Consider the following 7,803-nt stretch of genomic DNA (forward strand, 5'->3'; position numbering starts at 1 on the left):
AATAGATTAGGGACACATAAGGCCAAATATGCTATGAAATTCCTTCTTTTTTTTTTACAACTGCTTTACTCTGGTAACTATGCCTTTCATTGTGATGATTTTAAGATGTGTAGACACTAATCTGAAACACAGCTACTGATGATGCAAATCTTGCCAAGTCTAGACAAAATGTAGTGGATATTGTGTACTGAGGATTTTATCTTTTTTTAAAAACTGCTTTGTAGTTATGCGACATAAAAGTGTGAAATGTAATGAATTTCATCTAGGGAAACTTTGTGATAATATGCCATGTAAAGGGAACTTTTCTTCCTTTACATCTTGTTCAAATCGTACATCCTCTCTTTGTAGGATTTGTACAGGGTGTTCCTCAAAGCTAAATTTCTTCGGTTGTAAATGGGTGAACGCGTGCTGCTCCAACCGAATGTGTTTGCTCATCTGTGATGTGACTGTCTGTGGAAAAGGTTGTTAGGTTATACGAGTTTAGACGTATAGAGCTGCAGTTTTGGAGATGCTCTGACCCAGTCGTCTAGCCATCACAATTTGGCCCTTGTTAAAATCGCTCACATCCTTACGCTTGCCCATTTTTTTTCTGCTTCCAACACAAAGGTCAAAGTTCAAAATGTTCACTTACTGCCTAATATATCCCACCCACTGCCAGCTGCCATTGTAACAAGATAATCAATGTTATTCACTTCAACCTGTCAGTGGTCTTAATGTTACGGCTGATCGATGTAAATTCTGTGCTTTGCACCACAGAATTTGGTTCTGTTTAAGTTTGGTGTTTGGTGTAGTTTGGGTTTTTAACAAAGGTCTAATAAAAGGGAACACAGCTTTCACAGCCTGTTGAATGTGCTTCTGTATTTCAGCCTCAGTGTTTGTTGAAAATATCTCTGCTCGCTGGTGCAAGTTTCAAACTACACCCAGGTTTTTGTTCCGTTGGATGGTGAAAAGCAAACTGTGTTTTCTGTGCATGTATTGGTATGAATTTCTTCTTTTGTAAAACTGATATCAGCCTACCATAAATTCACTCATTGCATGAGTGTCAAAACATTATTCAGCAGGAAGAAAGAGACCTCAGAGATAAGATTGCCACAGTAAGTGAGCCGAGAGAGCAGGCGAGGACATGTCCAGGTATTGTGTTGCGCAATTACTTCCTCTCACGTGTGCTATTCATTGCAGTAGAGACGCTTACACAAACACGAGCAAAGCCATTAAGAGAAACTTCAGATTAACTTCGAGGCTCAAACTGAAGAAAGTAAAAGCCGAATGCATCAGTGCAGTAGAGGTGAATGCTCTTCCCTAACCTGCTGCTGCTGCTGCTCCTCAGAGTCAGAAAGACAAAAGACATCCATCACCATGTGGGGCTTTGATTTGGTAAGGCAAGCTGCCGGAGCACGAGTAAAGATAAGCTGACCTCAGGAGACCCTGTGGAGAGCAGATACACACTGCAGATTAGTTACTAAGGACAGAACACAAAGGAGAGACTGAATTATGTGCTCCAGTAGAACGACAACAAGATTGGATTTATGTCAGATCAATAGTGCTTGAGCCAGTACTCTCACAAAATCCATAACCTGAAATCATTCAGGCCTAGTATGTAAATAGGGGACTCATACAATACATACTATATATGTCTACATGTGGAAATGCACATACAGTTTATGAATTAATATAAGAGTACCATTATTAACACATAAAGGAATACTTTGACATTTTGGGAAATATGCTTATTCACGTTCTTGTTGAGAAACCAAATATGTGTATATATGTGTATGTACTTTGCCTTTCATAACAGCAACAATAGTCATATGTTGTTGTGAGCATAATGTTTTGTATAGAAAATTGTGGCTATATCTTAATTGCAACAGTTAACATTCACCCACTGTTATGTAAAATAATAAAAAAATATATATATATCTAATCAGTGAAGTTTATATGCAAATTACAGTTTGTCTTTTTTTCAAGTGGAGAAATTTGTTCATCTCCTGGTGTGTCAGAAATAATGTTAATTACAAGAGCCATGTGTAGGTGTGTGTGTTTGCAAAACACTTTCATCCACAAACTGAAGCATAACAATGCATCTATTATCTAAATAAATTATCTCTCCATAACATCCTCAAGCTGTTTCCAGGCTTCGCTGCACCTCAACCTTTGGGTCTGCAGAGACAACAGGATTGAGCTGATGTTCTCCCGTCTAGATTAAAACACTGTTGCCATGGTGAAATGAAGCTGCCTTACGTAAAGACAATATATTGATTTTTCTCTAATTTGTTGATTTTCTTCTGTCGGTGCAGGAAATTGAGGTGAAAGACCAGCAATTAGATATGCTTGGCTTCGAAAGGCACTCCGGTTCGAGGAGCAATCCCATTCCTTGTCAAACAGGGAATTTAAACACGTACATGTCTGGGTATTATTTAGCTGTTGCATTTGCTTTGTCGTGTGTTTCATAGTTCAGTGGTCAGGCTGCACTGAGTTTCTGGAAAACATAAAGGGTTTGGGGTTTCATACGGAGCACTTTGTGGAACTAGGGAAGTATTATTAATAACAATTCTGTCAACTAATGACAAGATAATGTCTTTTATTTGATTCTTATTTCATTACCTTGATCTTAAGAGTAGACATGTCATGGTTAGGAGAGGAAGGAAAACAGGCAGACTGGTGCAGTTCAATAAGGGTCCAGCAGGCAAGGAAACAGGCAGACGGGTAACCGCGCTGAAACATGACAAACTGGCACAGAACAAAGACACTGGGCTGGTATAAGTAGAGCAGGATCTAACGAGAGGGAATGGGAAGCAGGTGGGTGATGCAGGTGATGAGGAGGAGGGTGGGGAAGGCCAGGTAGAGCAGATGAGTGAGGTGGAAGCAGGGATACGTTCAATCTGAAAACAGTGTGCACCGTTTTGCTACGGTTTCCGGTGTTACGTCAAAATCTGTGACCATTGAAATCTGTGACCGCAGAGGAGCCAGCAACATGAGGTCACCATTTCTGACGGCTACCGTCACAAAATGTGACCCCACTGTGCCTATCTTTCGCTTTTCTTTTAGAGATTTGTGAATATATCTTTAAAGTAAAAATATTGAAATAATTTTTAAAAATGAATAATTTAGTTTTGTGTGTTTTCTGTCACGTATTTATGACATACAGGTAACAGTGGGGTCACATTTCCTGACGACAGCCATCAGAAACAGTGACCTCATATGTCGCTGGCTTCTCTGCAGTCACAGATTTCGATGGTCACAGATTTCGATGTAACACCGGGCCTGGACAACATGTGTAACATTGTACAACGGGCTTTGAGGTATACGTTTTCTCTCGTTCGGTGGGTGTGTCAGCAGCGACGTGTATATAAACCCCACCATATTAGAAAGGCCTAATACTCATAATAAAAGAATTAGCTCATATAGAAGAGACACGAGGTGAGAGGAGGCGAGGCAACAGAGATTTAACAAAATGAGACATCCTTGCCTCAGAGACGCCATGGGCACAGCTGTATCATCTGTCCATTGTCACGCCTCTTATACGTCACGGCTGCCAAAAAGACTTCTGCAAAAGGATACACTGGTGTGTCTCGCTCCTCAAGATGCATTTTAGGGATTGGGACATCCTTCAAGATGGAGCGCTGAGATTGACTTGTGGGTCACAAGCCGGAGGAGCGAGGAGCGAGGAGATGATAATCGATAATTGAGAAGAGCCAGTGTACCTTAAAAGTTTTGCTACGTTTTGTCGGGACTGAATGTGTAGGTGTGTAGATGGGTGTGGCAGTTAGGTGATGAGGAAAGGAGGGGAAAGTCAGAGGACATCTGCTGGATGGGAGAAAAACGGCAATACAAGGGGCCTGGGGATGGGAGAACGTGGCAGAAGAGGAGGGAAAAAGAAACAAACTGCGCAGGCTGTTCTCATACAGCGTTTGTAATTATGCCTACAAAAAAGTAATGCACTGTAATTCATATATATCCCACAAAATCAATTCAACAAAGCAACAAACATCGCATCGGGACAAGGTCGGGTGGATGGGTGGGTCAAAAAACGCTGGACTTTCGCCCGGGAGACCGATGTTTGTGTCTCATGTGAAACCAGAAGTCAACTTTGAGTTATTTGTCACGTAACTTGCGTACATAAACCACGATCTTTTTCTAAACCTAACTAAGTAGTTTTGTTACCTAAACCTAACCAAGTCGATCTTTTTCTAAACCTAACAAAGTTGATCTTTTTTTAAACCTAACTAAGTTGTTTCCTGTGAACACGGAAGTTTATTTTGAAAAGACAGAATGCATGCAATGAGTGGAAACAACATGTGTTGCTGGACATTCGTAGGAAAACGCATAAAAAATGAGGAACAACTTTTTCGTAAGAAATCATATGAACCATTGTATGAGAACACGTTGAACAAGACATGTGTCATCTGTCTGCTAACTTTCATTCAGGAAACAGAGTGCAGCTGAACAATTCAAACTTTAGATAGATACAAGAACACTCCCACGCACACTCAAACACCTGGCCAGTTTCCTTCTGTACGTGACTAACAATTCAGCCATGTGAAACTCCTCCTGTTTATAGGCATCCATGCAGAACTTGACAAACACAATGACGCAAATCCTGGATAACAAGTAGACTCGTGTCAGATCATGTCCTAATGAGGAGGAGAAAAAGAATAAGAAAGAATATAAGTTTTCTACAGTAAAACATACATAGGATATATTTAGTTTTGAGAGTCTTTCTACAGTGCAAATGGTGAGAGGACCCATGATCACAAACCTCTCAGATCCTCAGAAGCTACTATTTGTACTTATGTGCAACAAATTGTTCAGCTGTTATTACATCCTTTGTACTGTTGGCCACATATTCTCTACATGTACAATACAGGTTGCTCAATGGTGCACGTGTTGCTAATGGTAAGATTTGATGATATGATAATGGTCACAGGACTGGATGAACCCAGACATGAGTTCACAGCTCCTCCTCCTCATACCCTTATTGTCACTTGAGTGGAAATGGATTCTCAGAATAACACACTTCTCCATGTCCTTAAGTGGAGCTGTCACCTATGTGTAAATATAATGTTCCAGGAAAGTTGGATCTTCTTTTTCTTCTTCTTCTTCTAACCTTTAACAGACTGGTTAAGCCATGCAACGTGAAGTGGAAAGAAAAAGGCAGACAGGTTTACAGGCGGAGACGTGACTTCTGTTCTGTTCTGTTCTGTATCTTTGCTGCAGATGTCTGCTTTAGTTTATCAGCTGTATGTAATGCTGTCCTATTTCTTAAATGTACATTTTCAAAAAACCTCCTCTTGACATTTGTGGTAAAATTTAGCCGTGATGAAGAAACACGGGCTCCAAAATAATAGTACATAATGGTGGAATACATCTGTTGCTAATACTGAACATAATGAATAATTGTAATTGCCTTGGCCTGAATTCGACACAAAGTGCCTTTCATGAAATGTTGTTCAGACAGAAAGCAGCATTTTTTTTTGCCTCACATTATTCACATTAATTTTATTATTAATTGGACCATTTGTGTTTATTTGAAATAGCCAATGTACCAGCTATGGGGGTAAGAAAATATCGAAAATATCGAGTATCGCGATATTATGTATTGTGATACTGCATCGATTCTCACAAACACTGTATGAATTCTTTATCAGTAGTTTACATGCAAAGATGAACTCATTCTATACTATTACATTTGCAACGATATGTGCCCTCTCAGTGTATGTGCACTCTCAAAGTAGTGCTATGATGTTGGATGTTACAGGGATTGTGATAAATGCAGATCCCACTGTATTAATGGGATAGGATAAAGAACTTTTTTTACTCAGATTTTATGCATATGGCGGTGTGTTCTTTATACTATGACAGTTTTCCTAAATTTAGATTAAAAAATTGCAATATATCCGTTTACTTACAGTATCGCAATACTTTGAATCGTAACCTCTGTATCATGATACTTATCATATCGCCAGATTCTTGCCGATACACAGTACTGTGCATTAGTGGTAAGCAAGGTAGCAAAGGATGCACTGTCCGTGTGTGGTGGAGTGTGAGATTACAGCTCTTTCTGTCATTTCCCCCTGTCTCTGTATAGCCTATTTATGAAACAGCTTCATAAAGCCCTGGTATACGCACAATTTTTTAGCTCAAGTTCAAATATTTTCCTTTTTATTTTTGCAATTCACATCACATGGGAAAATTTGCATCCACCCCCGTCTTTCCATTGACTTTGTATGTAATTGCGTCATGTCTAAAATTGGCTTTGCGTTGTCTGATGGAGCATCGGAGGACACAGAGGCACATGATTTTTTTTCAGATTACCTGTCTCATGCACTACAGTCAGGATATAGTGACCGTGAAATAACTTTACTAATAACTTTTAATCATATTTGCTCCATTTCTACCCACTGCTGCTTTAATAAGTTTCTGGTCAGATATGTCTACTGTATTCTATAGTACGTCTTTTAGCCTTCACTCTGAAGGGGTCAAAATGTCTGCAGTGAAAACCGCCTGTTTCAATAATGTCAATGTTTGACACGGCGAAACTTTTTTTTCAAACCCTGTTGCGCTTGTTAATGCACCTGCCTCTTTTAATGTATCCCCATTTCAACAAAAGAAATCCATCATTTCACCTCAGCTCCTACCTGAATAAATTTAACAACCATTATAAGCACTGTTTTATGCGAGTCACAGTGATAGACGTGTACGTGGGAAGACGAAATGTGACCTCCAATAACTAAATGTTTTTAATTGACAGAGAAAGTGGAGCTCTGCCGCAGGAGCACCATCAAAAACATGTAACATCAAACATCGAACAGTTATACAACCTTCCAATTATTTTATGTAACTGTGGTTGTTCAGGCTCCTCCTCGTCGCTCTGATCCCCCGTCATTATTCTATCTATGGATACTGAGCACCGTCGCCGCATACAGTACAGTACATACATCCACAACACTTAACCTACTGTACAAGGTCTGCAGCAATGTGGAAGATGTAGCAATACCGGCAAAAGTAATAAAGAAGATGACTTCTAATAGCTAAACACTAAATTAGGATAAATGTCTACAACTCATGCAGTGATTTGTTTGTCTTGAAGCACATCACTCTATTACTTTGCAACATTTACATTGTATTTCCATAATAAGGCATAATTGGAGAGTTGAAAAAGTATGTGTAAAGCAATATATTTCCATTGTATAATTATGATATTCTTTCTAAATACTGCTGTTTGAGGTGTTCTTTGCAGTTTGGGTGTTCATTTTTTCATGTTTTACTGGCAGTTGTTCTCTTTCACGTTTGGTTTGGATGTATTTTTATTAAGTTGGGTGGAATGGTGATTGTACAGTACAGTATTTCTAACTGAATGTAGCGTAGTGTAAACATATGTTGATTATCTATATTTGTGGTACAGACCCACTGAGGCGTATAGGCTATGTTGCCATGGTAACAACTAATGACGACCTAAACAGAGAATTCTACATCCATGAAAATAATTGTAATCTTTATTTCATCTCAAGGTCTACTGAGGTGAAACTTCATATTCAAGGATACAGAAGACAAATAAGAACAAAATAACAATTATTAAACATATCAGGGATCAAACTATTCAAGTGTAAACTTTGATCAAACGGCTTTATGGGCAATCTCATTTGTGTTTTGGAGGGATATAGAGAAGTTTGTTTATAACAAGACTGGACGTTCTATAAAAATTACGTTTAAAGACATTATCACTAAATTTGAATGTAATAATAATAATAAGTCTTTAGTTACAAGATAAATCCTTTACTTGCAGTTGGCAAATTTCACACACAT

The 7,803-nt window shown here is 38.9% G+C and overlaps 1 protein-coding gene across 1 annotated transcript in view; it reads right to left on the reverse strand.

The window, feature by feature from the left end:
* LOC119501947 (alpha-1,6-mannosylglycoprotein 6-beta-N-acetylglucosaminyltransferase B-like) overlaps positions 1-1,416 on the reverse strand; it is an 81,910-nt gene extending 80,494 nt beyond the window's left edge. The window contains exon 1 of the mRNA XM_037792723.1: positions 1,305-1,416. The gene's annotated coding sequence lies outside the window, so the exon portion shown is untranslated. The remainder of the gene's footprint in view (positions 1-1,304) is intronic.
* Between the last annotated feature and the right edge of the window lie 6,387 nt (positions 1,417-7,803).

The sequence above is a fragment of the Sebastes umbrosus genome, chromosome 14 (genome assembly GCF_015220745.1).
Source record: "Sebastes umbrosus isolate fSebUmb1 chromosome 14, fSebUmb1.pri, whole genome shotgun sequence".
In the NCBI taxonomy this organism is placed as follows: Eukaryota; Metazoa; Chordata; class Actinopteri; order Perciformes; family Sebastidae; genus Sebastes; species Sebastes umbrosus.